The sequence below is a fragment of the Varroa destructor genome, unplaced genomic scaffold (genome assembly GCF_002443255.2).
Source record: "Varroa destructor unplaced genomic scaffold, Vdes_3.0 BEIS01000007.1, whole genome shotgun sequence".
NCBI classification, from domain to species: Eukaryota; Metazoa; Arthropoda; class Arachnida; order Mesostigmata; family Varroidae; genus Varroa; species Varroa destructor.
In genome coordinates, this window is record NW_019211460.1 from 27,065,049 (window position 1) to 27,076,815 (window position 11,767).

Genomic DNA, 11,767 nt, shown 5'->3' on the forward strand with positions numbered 1-11,767 from the left:
CCGCGAGAATCTCGTTGGCTTGCCAAGGTGTGGATCTGCAACGAACTGTGACGCGTAGCACTAATTCGAAACCTTAATTAGGCTGAATATGTTAAAGCGATCGAAACGAGAAGAAACGAAATCGTTTTCGTAGTTTCGGATTGCTTTGTAATATTTGTTTGGTCTGCTATTATCTCGAGCGTGAAAATTGATAAACGGGGATCTTTTTTATATCAGGCAGCGATGCTACAACAACACCTAGGGGTGTTGTAATGCCGATAACATATTTGCATTTTTGATTTTGTAATATATTTTTTGTTTGAGCGCTGACTTTCTCAGATTAACATCTGTTTTCGACAGGTATAATATTATCGATCTATTGAAAGCAATCACAAATAGAAACAGAAGACTTGAAAAAACACTAGACGTATGTAATCTAGCTGTCAATAACAAGTTGCAATATAACGGTCACCGTGGTCAAATTGCCAGATTAGCCAAAATCCTGAACCCGTGCTTTTTCCCTGCTGCTTTTTTACTTTCTCGGCACCATACTGTTGTTTAGGTTATGCCCGACAGGCGAACTTGCAGCCAGCTGCTTTTTCCAGGTGTGCCACAACTTTCTAGCTTGTTTACAGGGAAAATACTGCCGTCTGAAAGGTAATTGCTGTTTGCTCGCTGACTGTTGTCATCGTCCTCGGACGGGTGACTCGATCAGTTGCCCGTTACTCGTATCTGAGTTTGCCTGGGAAAGCTTTTTTCATTTCGAAACATTTTCGAACTTGTCGAGCACAAAATAGTGCGCGCCTAGCTTCTTGTGTTGGTGCCGGCCTGCAGTGGGACTGTCCTTGCCCTAACTGATTTACATGGTAATACAACCCCGTCGACTGAAGCAAAAAAAGCTCCGTTAATGATCAGTGGAGGAAGTTTTTTTATTTCGATAATGTAAAAGCAAAGATTATTTTTGAATTTTCCTAAAACTTCTAAAATTCACCTTTGATGAAATAAAACCTTTCTATCGCATTCAGCTACGTGCTCCTAACCTATAAAAATTATTTTATTGGATTATTCTTCTCGATAAAGTTACGAATTGGTAGCGGGTAACCAGTGTTAATAAGTAAAAACAGAGGAATTATAGAAACACTCTGGTTAATAGCAGTTTCGATTTGGAATTAACTTGCTTAACCTACCTAAGCAAAGGACAGTCATACTATTGCTAGCTAGTGCTCAGGCCACTTTTCTCTGGTAAGATAGTATTTCGGAGTCCGGAGAGTGACATATTGATTTTAATGCACGCAGCCACCGCCCCTGAGGAGGGCAATACCAACACAACGACGTGCTTGCGCCCGATATGTCTAACGAGCCTTATTTCTTCTGCCTTTAAGCTCTGCCTGCCATTAGCAGACATCAGTACACTGGCTTCAAGGACACCTCAGCTTTGTCTCGGCCTTAGCAACAGTGGCAGGCAGCGTCTATTAGCTGGCCAACCATCGTGTGCGGAATTAATGAAATGTCACTCGCGAAGCCAGTTAATTACACTGCGACGGCAACGCTTTTAAATAGCCAAACTTAATTGAGAGATCTGAGTCCACATCAAGTTTAAACAGTTCAAATCAGAAGTACTAAGTGCAAGATTTGTGGTCACTTTTTTTTAAATTTTCGAATGATTTCGTACTAAAACTAAACAAGGGTTTAGTCTGGTGTCTGGCCGTATCTTTGGATGATTCAGTTACTTATGCCATGTGCGTTGTACTGCCAGAATTTTCAACTTGAGCTGCCAGACTAGTATGGGAAGACATTAGGGCCTCTTGGCCTTTGCAACGCTCCCACAGTAAATAAAGTTCATACGTATTGCAATGCAGGATGTCCGAAACGAATTTAAATAGATGAGTGTGCAAATCGTTCACGAAGTGATAGCGATGGAAACGACGGTCTTGCTTCGATGCCTTTTCACTAAGGTCGTCTACTAACGATTAAACGAGAAGCTGACATTTTCTACGAATGTAAATGTCTTAACATGCGGACGCAAGATGACTAATTTCTGGTTATTCCGTCAACCTACTCTATTAGAAATATCAGATAAGTGATCGACCGTACGTCTGAATGTCGGTACACGTTAAGGATCGGAGTTAATACCCCCATTGAATTTCCGGACGGGGTAAACACGACCTTATTTGATAGGATTGATAGGCCGAGGCGGGTCCATTCAATGGACTGTCGATATTCATAGGCTTCCAACGCTTACCTTCGCACGCACTCAAAGTCCGTTGTCAGATCCTTATTAAGGAAGAGGCGATATTCCATCCAGTGACGAAAACGCGAATGCCACGTTACTTGACGCAACATAAACCCAAACAGAATGTGGAAACATTAACTTTAATTTGAAGTTTAAGTAAGTGTCAATACCACGAACACACTGCAGTCATCGCCATCTGATACTGCTACTGGGTTCAGATGACAGATGTATTTATATACCGGCATCAAGTGGCAAATTTAGCTAGTAGGTACTATGGAAGCGTGCGTAGATACTATGGGAGAATATACTGCGGAGGGGCGAGTATATATCCATAACAATATGCAATAAAAGCAAGCTATATAAATATGTGAACGTGTTTAAGGTTTTGGCGTAGGCATGGCAACCTTTTATTTTCAATCATTTGTCGCGTGCTATTCGCATCTCATAACTTGCCAACCATTAGCTTCGTTAAGGTCTTGTTGCTCTATTATGACCGTTTATTAAGATTAAGAAACTACACAGAAGGTCAACCTGAAGCGAAATAAATTCGTTATAAGATTTTGAAGATAATCACTTGAAACGATCGTTAGGAAGCATCATTGTCGCTAGATCGACAAACCCTTCGGTATTATAATATTATCTTATCTAATTTTGTGTTCGCGCTAAACGAATGGTCTTTATAACTCTAAATCCATCCGGTCAAGGGGGAAAAAATACTACTAGTAATACAATGCGTATTTGCTAAACCTGTGAGACGATGCGAGTATAACGATAATGGTTGATGAGATAAGAAATTTCTAACGGATCAGTAGGCACCTACGAGTATGAAACCAACAAACGTAATGTAGCTCGCAGGCATCCTTTGCAAGATATATCGTAAATCGCAAAAAACGCCACGGGCTGTAGCATTTTTTTTTTTTACTATTTTCCGCGGTATAATTGCACCATGTCGCGTTAGGGGATATCTATAATAAGCTGAATATATAAAACAGTTTAAGCATGCCGCAGTTACTAAGAGCCTCAAATGAACCATATTGTAACACAAAAATCTTAGCGAGGGGCGTTGAGCATAACGACCTCTACAAGTTGTGGTCTAGTAAACACTGCCTAACCTATCAGATGGAGCGTCGAGAAAAGCGTAGCTTGGTCAATTTATAATAACGAGAAATGACTCAGTATCAGTCGCGTTGTTTCAGCAGCGACTTCGACAGCGGCTATCATCTGAATATAGTTCATCCCTTCCGTCTCGACTGAGTTGAAGCGCTACATCAATATGAAGAGCCCTTGGCAAATGTGACAGCAGAAATCCAGTTGCCTACTTTTGCTTATAATCGTCACTGTCTGCACTTTCCTTAGACTACCAACACCTCGTAACAGTCATTCTCTCTATTCTACTGCACAATTTTGTTGCGGAATAATTGTGGGATCACAAATGGTGGGTAATAACGAACAAACATTAAACTAGTCTGACCCACACAAATAATTATACGCTGAATATGAGTTCCGGGTCTCTGGAAGAGAGCACCAAAATGCAAACAAGCGCAGTCCTCTAAAGCATCTATATGCACATACTTCTAACGACGGTTTCAATGGCCTTATTGCAACACAATTTCTCCCGTATTTCTAGTAATATAGAACTTGTTGAAAACCTGTTCCCGCGACTGTCACTAAAATTGATGCAAATTATTAGAGAGCAAACGTGAGCGTATGCAAGGGGAGTTGGGAATGCTTAAACGCCTCTTCCTCAAAGAGAGCTTTGTAGAAATTAGTCAATGAGCGAAGCAACTCTGAGGGTTTGGTGAAAGCGACAGGAACAGTAGATTGTACCTGGTAAATATGCGTGCTGCAGTGAGAGTTTCCTGGTAGAGGCTCTGAGGCTCTTCCGAATAATATTAGGCAGAGGTAGAGGTAGAGTGTTTTAGGACAAACAAGTTATCAAAATCAAAATTCTACGGAGGGTTGCTACTATACGAAACTGTTATGAAGAAGTTTGTTTCAACGTGTTTCTGTATTAAAAACAGAAAAACAAAGAAAACTTGTTTGAATGAGCTTCAATGACTAGTTTGCTTCGCATCCATTTTTGTGACTAGGACACGGTTCATGTCTCATTTTTAACGACAACCCTTTTCGTTCGCTGCGAGACGAAATTATATTTCAAAGCTGATGGTGTTCGCTAATCAACAGCACCACTCAGCGAATGATTTTTGCGATGATAGTTGGTAGATGCAGCTTTAACATGTATACAATTATTTATACGTTCGCGGGTAAAACCCCTGTGAGGGTTACGTGTGCCAGTTCGGAGTAGAATTATATCTATAACGGTATTCAAGTTAGGAAAAGTAACATGTCGATAGTGGAAATAAACGAGGTTATGCTGGCCCGGTGAAAACATAAAAAAATATCAACCAATTAACAAATTTGCAGAATCTTTCTATTGAAAATAAATTTTTTTCATCGGCCTCAAGCAACGAATTAATTTATACAAACTCAGCTAAAAATAGCTTGTGCTAACTAGTGTTGATTAATTTCGTAATTATATTTAAAAAAAGATCCAGAAGAGTCCCTTATGCGAGATGATGCGTATTGGATGTCATTCTTAGCCAACGAGGGAAACAGATAAACAGCAATTGTGTGTGTATCTCGAAGCTTTGAGTTTTCAAACAGTTGCCTTCAACCGCATCCGTTTGTTCCTTCCAATGATAGTCACATGTTTGTTTGTGCCCGGAACATCAGACAAGGACTAGCCACTGCCACAGCCTTGACACTGGAGGCCATTACGATCCAACATATAGCAACTGAATACAATTCTCTAGTGGCGAGGTTATATAGTATTATTAAGTGATATGTACTTGTTTGCAGCTAACTAAAGATGACAATATAAGAAATCCAGCTGGACTTACAAGAGAAAACAGCATCCGAAGCTAATTAGTCGGTTACTGGTATGCACGGTTTAACCTGTTTGTGTGCTCGGGTCAGCGGAGATTGGATGTCACACCGTGATCAACTGCCATATCATGGAAGCAGTCTAGTTCACAGACACGTTATAGGACTAGCACGATATATGAGTCAATAAGATGAGGAAATTTATAATACGCGAATTTCGAAAGAAAGGGCAGGCAAAATTCAAAAACGGGCACCTTCTTCTCTTGAGGCAGTTAGCAAAGACTCAATGTCACAACCCAGTCTATCTAAAACCTGTTAGCATCAGTCTTTCATGATAAGATACCATTAATCTAGCAACTAAAAGTTCACTGATTCCCTTAATAATCAACTGAGGCTTATCAAAACTATTAGATCACTTTTGAGTCTCCGTTATTAAAAACACCTCTAATTAAATCAGATTTAGGTCAAATCGTCTTTTCGCAGTGCTCATCAGGGAAATCTATTCTAAACAAATAAAGTTAAAAAAAAAAAAGAACTTTTTACCATTAACTACTATAGGAATCGTTTTCTTAAAGGAAGTAGTGTTCTCGGCTATAGCATTATCTATCAGCAGGTACGGATGCATTATTTGTACTCAGCTCGTGTAGTTATGGAGTGTTCGTTCCAATCTGGTAGTCGCGATTTAGGCGGAATATACGCATAGTCATTTTCAATGGAGCAGGACTCTAAAAGGTTTTCTATGTAGACCTAAATATCACTTGCTTTAACAATTATTGTTTTCAGCTCTAGTGCTAACGACTTGGTCTGGCTAAGACACAAACAAATCGTGAAGAGACAGAGGTACAAAAGAAACAATATGTTTCAATCCAACATCCACCTAGTTTCTCCATTGTCATTGAAATCCAAGTTGATTTTTCAATAAAACTAGATCAATTTAGATCTTAGTGCGGCGTGAGAGCTGGGACAATTCAATCATGATAACAAATGGACCTTTTGTGATAATAACTCATTTTCTCAGCTTTAATTGTAACCTTGTTTGTTTGCTACACTAGCGGCCTATTAGCTCATAACTGGAGAATTGTTTTATCAGCCTACTTCGCATAATCGAAACCGCATTCTATATCGCTTAGATGATAAAAACGATCGTCTGCTAGAGAATCTTTTTGGAGCTACGATCGCTTAAAAATATCCTTCGACAGCAGCAGATCATAACGACCTCTGCCATGCGCGCCATTCACATAGAGCGCGAAATCTACTAGTTCGAGTTTTATAATAATGTTTTCGGTCATTTTTTAAAATTACTATAATCTTCACGTAAATCTGCGGCGCAATGAAAGAGCCAGGAGTACGCAGTTTACTAACCTAAATGCATGACCTAGTTGAATCGTCTGTATTGATGTAGGTGCCTACATATTAGTGCAACTCCTTCCCTACTACAAGGTTGACTTTTATATGTTATTGATTCTTGCTATTTTAGATGCATATCCTTTTTAGCTGTGATCATCGAATATGTGATGTTAACCATAGAATCTGTTATACGTACTACTCATTGCGATGAACGAACCTGTACACGCATACTCCTATCTACATTATGCACAAAAACTTTGACCTCGCTGCTCAGCTACAATGTACCGTCCCATAACTATACCGCTATTCGTCCACGCACGGACAAGTGAGTCCGATCATCTTTGTATGACCAGCGTTTACTCATAGAAGCCTCACGACCTTGGCGATAGCCACAATTAGACGAAACGCTGCGTTAAGTCGACCCGTTGCTGATAGCTAGTTGATACCGCGTATCAATTGTATGCATTCGATTGTAAATAGCAGAAACAGACGCGAACGTATTTTAATGCAAAGAGCGTGCATGGAAGAGCGTGCTCGTTGTAAGGACACATTGCAAACAACAGTATCCTTCACTATCGCACATCACAAGAACATCTGCTGTATCCATCCATGAGACTTCATAAATCAGAGGATAAAACTACGTAATACTGATAGCGCATATATACTACAACAAGTAGAGCCATACGCCAAATGCCTCATATTACTGTGATAGTATATCCCAAAACACCAACGGAGCGAACTTTCAACGTGTTTTGTAGCGAAACCATAGAAGTGCCGAGAATCCACGACAGAGTAGGCAACAGTGTAATGTCAATGGGCTAGCCGTAAGCTTTTGTATCCCTATAACCCCACAAGCGTTCTGTTCACACAAAATATGGGTACCCATGCGTACATGTGGGTCGGAACACTTCTATAGCATCAAAAAACGGCGCAGCCTACAGATATATCGAGAGGATAAGGAACGATCAGTTCAACTGATGGCTACACCGAATTCGGGCATAGTAAAGATTAGGTAGATCGCGAGGCATCGCCAGATGACAAACGGATCGACAAGAAAGTAGTAGTAGCGAAAGAAATTGTGTTCTATTCGTATCGAAGGGGGCGTGGCGAAATATCGCGGTAGAACAAAAGCTGCTCCAAGCCTACCGCAATGGGTACGTAGAAGGGCTCTCCTTCTCGTCCTAGATTGCTGCCTTACGCCACTCCTTGACATACACTCACACATTGACATACAGGAGCCAGAATAGTAGACGTTACCGGCCTTCTGGTGAATGTTTCGCCGGGTCCTTCAGACGACAGTTGATGTAATAAGATCTCCGACATGACGGCTGAGCGGCTTACGATAGGGAAACGGACATACATAGATCAAGGTCCTTCGTGAATAGTCGGTGTGACTGTTTTTAGCGTGGCAAGGTAAAGCTTGCGTGCTTACACCTGTTGGTTCAAGATATAAGACAGTTTTGAGGGTACACGTCGAGTGCTTATGACCTACTTGCCTCCCAACTTAATTCCTTCTTAGTTTATTTCCTAACAATGCGACCAAATCGATTGTGTGCATTCTACCTAACCTGAATTTACCTGTAAATACAATAGGTCGGTATATAGGTAAAGTAATGCTGTTTTAGAGTTTGAATTTTGGAGTATGTGTATGTGTATGTGTAACTAACAATGGCTATTTGAGCCTAAGTCGATGAGATTCTCTTCAATTTGAGAAGGACAGATTGAATTTGTCTGTACCGATGTGCTACGGACGAAAACTGTCAGATATTCATCTTCAGGCATGTCGTATCGCGGTGACAAATGGTAAAAACAAGGCTATTGTACGATGGTAAATCTACGGAAAGGCTAATGCGATCTCTCTTTTCAAAAATATTCGCATTTCGGTATAGGCGATTGTTCAGTGTCGTTACCTTTAACATGGCTCCATTGCTAAGCCTGGGCTGGTTGCTGTATCATCGCAACAATCTAACGCCAAAATTTAGGACTTTTGTTGCCTGTAAGATTCTCCTCCCTTAAATCGTTAATATGGTGTAAACATGTATATAAGCAACACCAAAATACAATTTTTTAACTTTCACTACCTTGTTACATATTTCAAGTGTCTAGCAAATGATAAATCATTTAATTATACTAACAAACACTAAAATAAATTCGCCATAGGAAAGAATTAGAAGAGAATTCTAAGGTGGAGTGACTTTTGGTCGTGCTTCCGCTTGATTTTTGGAGAACGTAAATGGCGTACCAAAAGGCACGTATCGTGTTTTGCTTTAAGGACAAAATCAGGTGCGTACAAGTGGCGCAAGTGACTTCTGGGAACATGCCTATAAGTAATGTTAAGTATATAATTGGTACCATGATGGACGAAGGATCTTGGAAAACAAGCTTCGTTCTAGGCTACTCGTTACAGCAAGTCCTGGGCAAAAACCAAACAACTCATGCGGGATATTACCTCAAAAGTGGAGCTAAACTGAAAACAACTGCAGGATACAATTTGAAAATCAAGCTTCCCCTCACCGTCTTTTCAACTTTTGGCATGGCTGCATTATCAGTATAGAATAATACTTATAAAAGTTGGGAAAATTGCGTAATCCTGTCTACAAAAATAAGCCTGCTCCTGTGATAAGTCGCAAGTTTTGGGCCGCGATAATGCACCAACTTATCCGTAGGTGCTTGCGCTGCTTTATTTGAAAATGCGATGTCTGTATTATCTCAGCATGGTATGGTCCAGATATACCCCTATGTAGGTTTTTAGTATTTCCAAAGCTCAGGAAATAGCTTAAAGCGAAAGCCCTGACACGATAAAACGAATTCAAAGAAAAACAAGTGATATAAGCCTACGTTTAAGTTCGAAAAAACCATGTTTTAGCTGTTGGAAAAACTGGAAGCATACGTGTTTCGAACGAATGGGACAATTTGGGTTTGGGCAATAAGGACGGCTACAAATGACCCATAGCCGATATCACGATACGATTTTTACCCAATAGTATAGTATTTTTGATACAATTTATTTACATTTGTGATTGACGGTTTTTTCAGTTAACCCACCTCAAACGGACAGACACAAAGATATATTCAATTCGAATCTGGACATAGAAATACAACAAGCTGAGTAAGCTAGGCTACCTGGATAAAGATGCCAAAAACATACTAAATCACAATATGGATTTTCGATATTTATTCAACTAAGAAGGTCCGCCCAAGTAGACAAACGTTAGAATGCTAACTCAGGCTGAATTTCGCATCAAATATATAGATTTTATATCGCATGCATTTATAATAGTACAAACAGTATTATGGTGCTCAAAATGAGCGCGAGGTATCCTAAGCATGGGGAAACGATTTACATTTGCCGTCCTTGTCGGTTCATTTTTTTTTAACTTTATTCCCTGATTAGTAGCAGTTCAGATGTGCAATACGTTTGTCTGAAATAACCGCATGCCTCCTCTCACTCAGCAGGAATATCAGAAAACAAGTTGGTACTGCAGTAAATATTCGATGTATTATTTTGAGTAGTTTCTATATCGTCGAAACCGTCTGAAGTTATTGCAGACGCTTTAAAACGTCTTGAAAATTCAAGTATGCCTACCTCAAATAAGACTCGTAAGAAAAATCCGTGAGACAAAATCAGCTACATGTACGAACACGTGTTTACCTTGGTTGGATGGAGCTGCGCAGACAAACGTATGCTAAGGACGCAAAACGTATGCCAGTGAACGAGTTCACGGCTTCGATATACGAAAAACCGGTTAGAAAAGCGCTGGGCTGCGACGTAGGAAGTATACTCTGGGTCAAAGTAACCAGTGATAGGGAAAAGTTTACTTGGGATGTGATGAGGAAAAAATATTTACTCGAAAACGTGTACGACCCATCTGAGGTAAGCCTGAATTTTCAATGGCAGACGTGTCGGCAAATGAGCTAGCTGAAATGTATATCTATTTAACGTTAACTATATAGAAATCCTTTTTTTCGTTGTTATTCAAAAATTTACCACCTTCTATTCGGAATTGCCATGCTGGTTTTTTGACTACCGCGGCATCTCAAAGTTATGCTGAATATACCAAACTTTATATTTTATATAATTAAATTGTAATAACCACGTCATAGATTCAACTAACATATTGTACGCTATTTTGAAGGACCTTTTCTACTTGAATTCTTTAGTCTTGGTGTTACACAAACGTACCAGTTAAGCAAGCTTGTAACATACAAATAGTAATATGTCATAAGGAGTATGTTGGGCAATTGCCGTGCTGTAAAATCTATGTCCGTTTATATACTCTAATTGATTTTACTGATCTATCTGATTTATAGGACGACGCTCTCAGTATCCTGAATTCAACGCAGCGAATCAGGACGAAGTAGCCTAGTGATGGAAATAGTCTATGGAAATCGTACATTTCTTTTATGATATTTAAGATCTTTTCTGTCAACCGGTGCAGTGCAAGGTGTTAGCGCCTTTAACGGCACTGAATTTACACTTGCCGTTACCTACTAGTTATGCATTAGAAATATATCCGCACACTAATGATCCCGGAGCCGAAACAACAATGCCAAGGTCATCTGCGCTTAATCGGAGGATATACTTATTATGTCTGTCTAGTGATTTGGAAGAGATAAGCATGCCTTCTAAGGTCCTCAAATAATGAACCCATGTATCATCCCAGGTCTACCTGAAGATATCGCTAAATATAAGAAATAACTGAAAATGGCTCGATATTTTTTTTCTTCGGTCGTGCGAAGGAATGCTACGATGCATGCACCTGTCGAGCTAATTAATGACCCACAGCCGAACATTGTCCGTTAGATGTTTAACTAAGCTTCGAAAAATAGCCGCGAGCAGTGATACCCATGAAGATCATATACTTTTAGTCAAATGAAAAAATCGGTGTGCGTCGATTCAATGGCATTTGTATTGATCTTATTGACTTTCAGACTGCCCCGTTACCAAATAGCTCAAAGTCTAACACGATTTAATTTATTAATTACCTTTTTTTTATTACCAATTTTTACGAGTAAAAGTTAAAGGTGACTAGCTCTAGCGTCTACTTTAGAACACGAATGCTCTCAAAAACCTATTGTAGTATAATAGAATAAGACCCTTTCTGGAAAGAGAATTTGCGGACCGTGGCTCCACCCAGCAGCTATCGGGACGATAATCAATTTCTTTTTTCATCCGTTAAATTAAAATATACCGATGCATCCATGACACTTTGACCACTGGCTTAATCGCTGGTGTCACTGTCGGTTTTAGAGAACGAGGAAACAGCATATGGCCAAGAGATTTCATACGAAAGCGTACCTGAGCCGCCCGGTAAAACTGCTAAT

The 11,767-nt window shown here is 39.8% G+C and overlaps 1 long non-coding RNA gene across 1 annotated transcript; it reads left to right on the plus strand.

Annotated features, from left to right (window-relative positions):
- The first annotated feature begins 10,011 nt into the window (after positions 1 to 10,011).
- Positions 10,012 to 11,338, plus strand: LOC147754514 (uncharacterized). The gene is made up of 2 exons (XR_015317621.1): positions 10,012 to 10,316; positions 10,754 to 11,338. It is a non-coding gene; the product is annotated as an uncharacterized LOC147754514 (long non-coding RNA).
- The last annotated feature ends 429 nt before the right edge of the window (positions 11,339 to 11,767 follow it).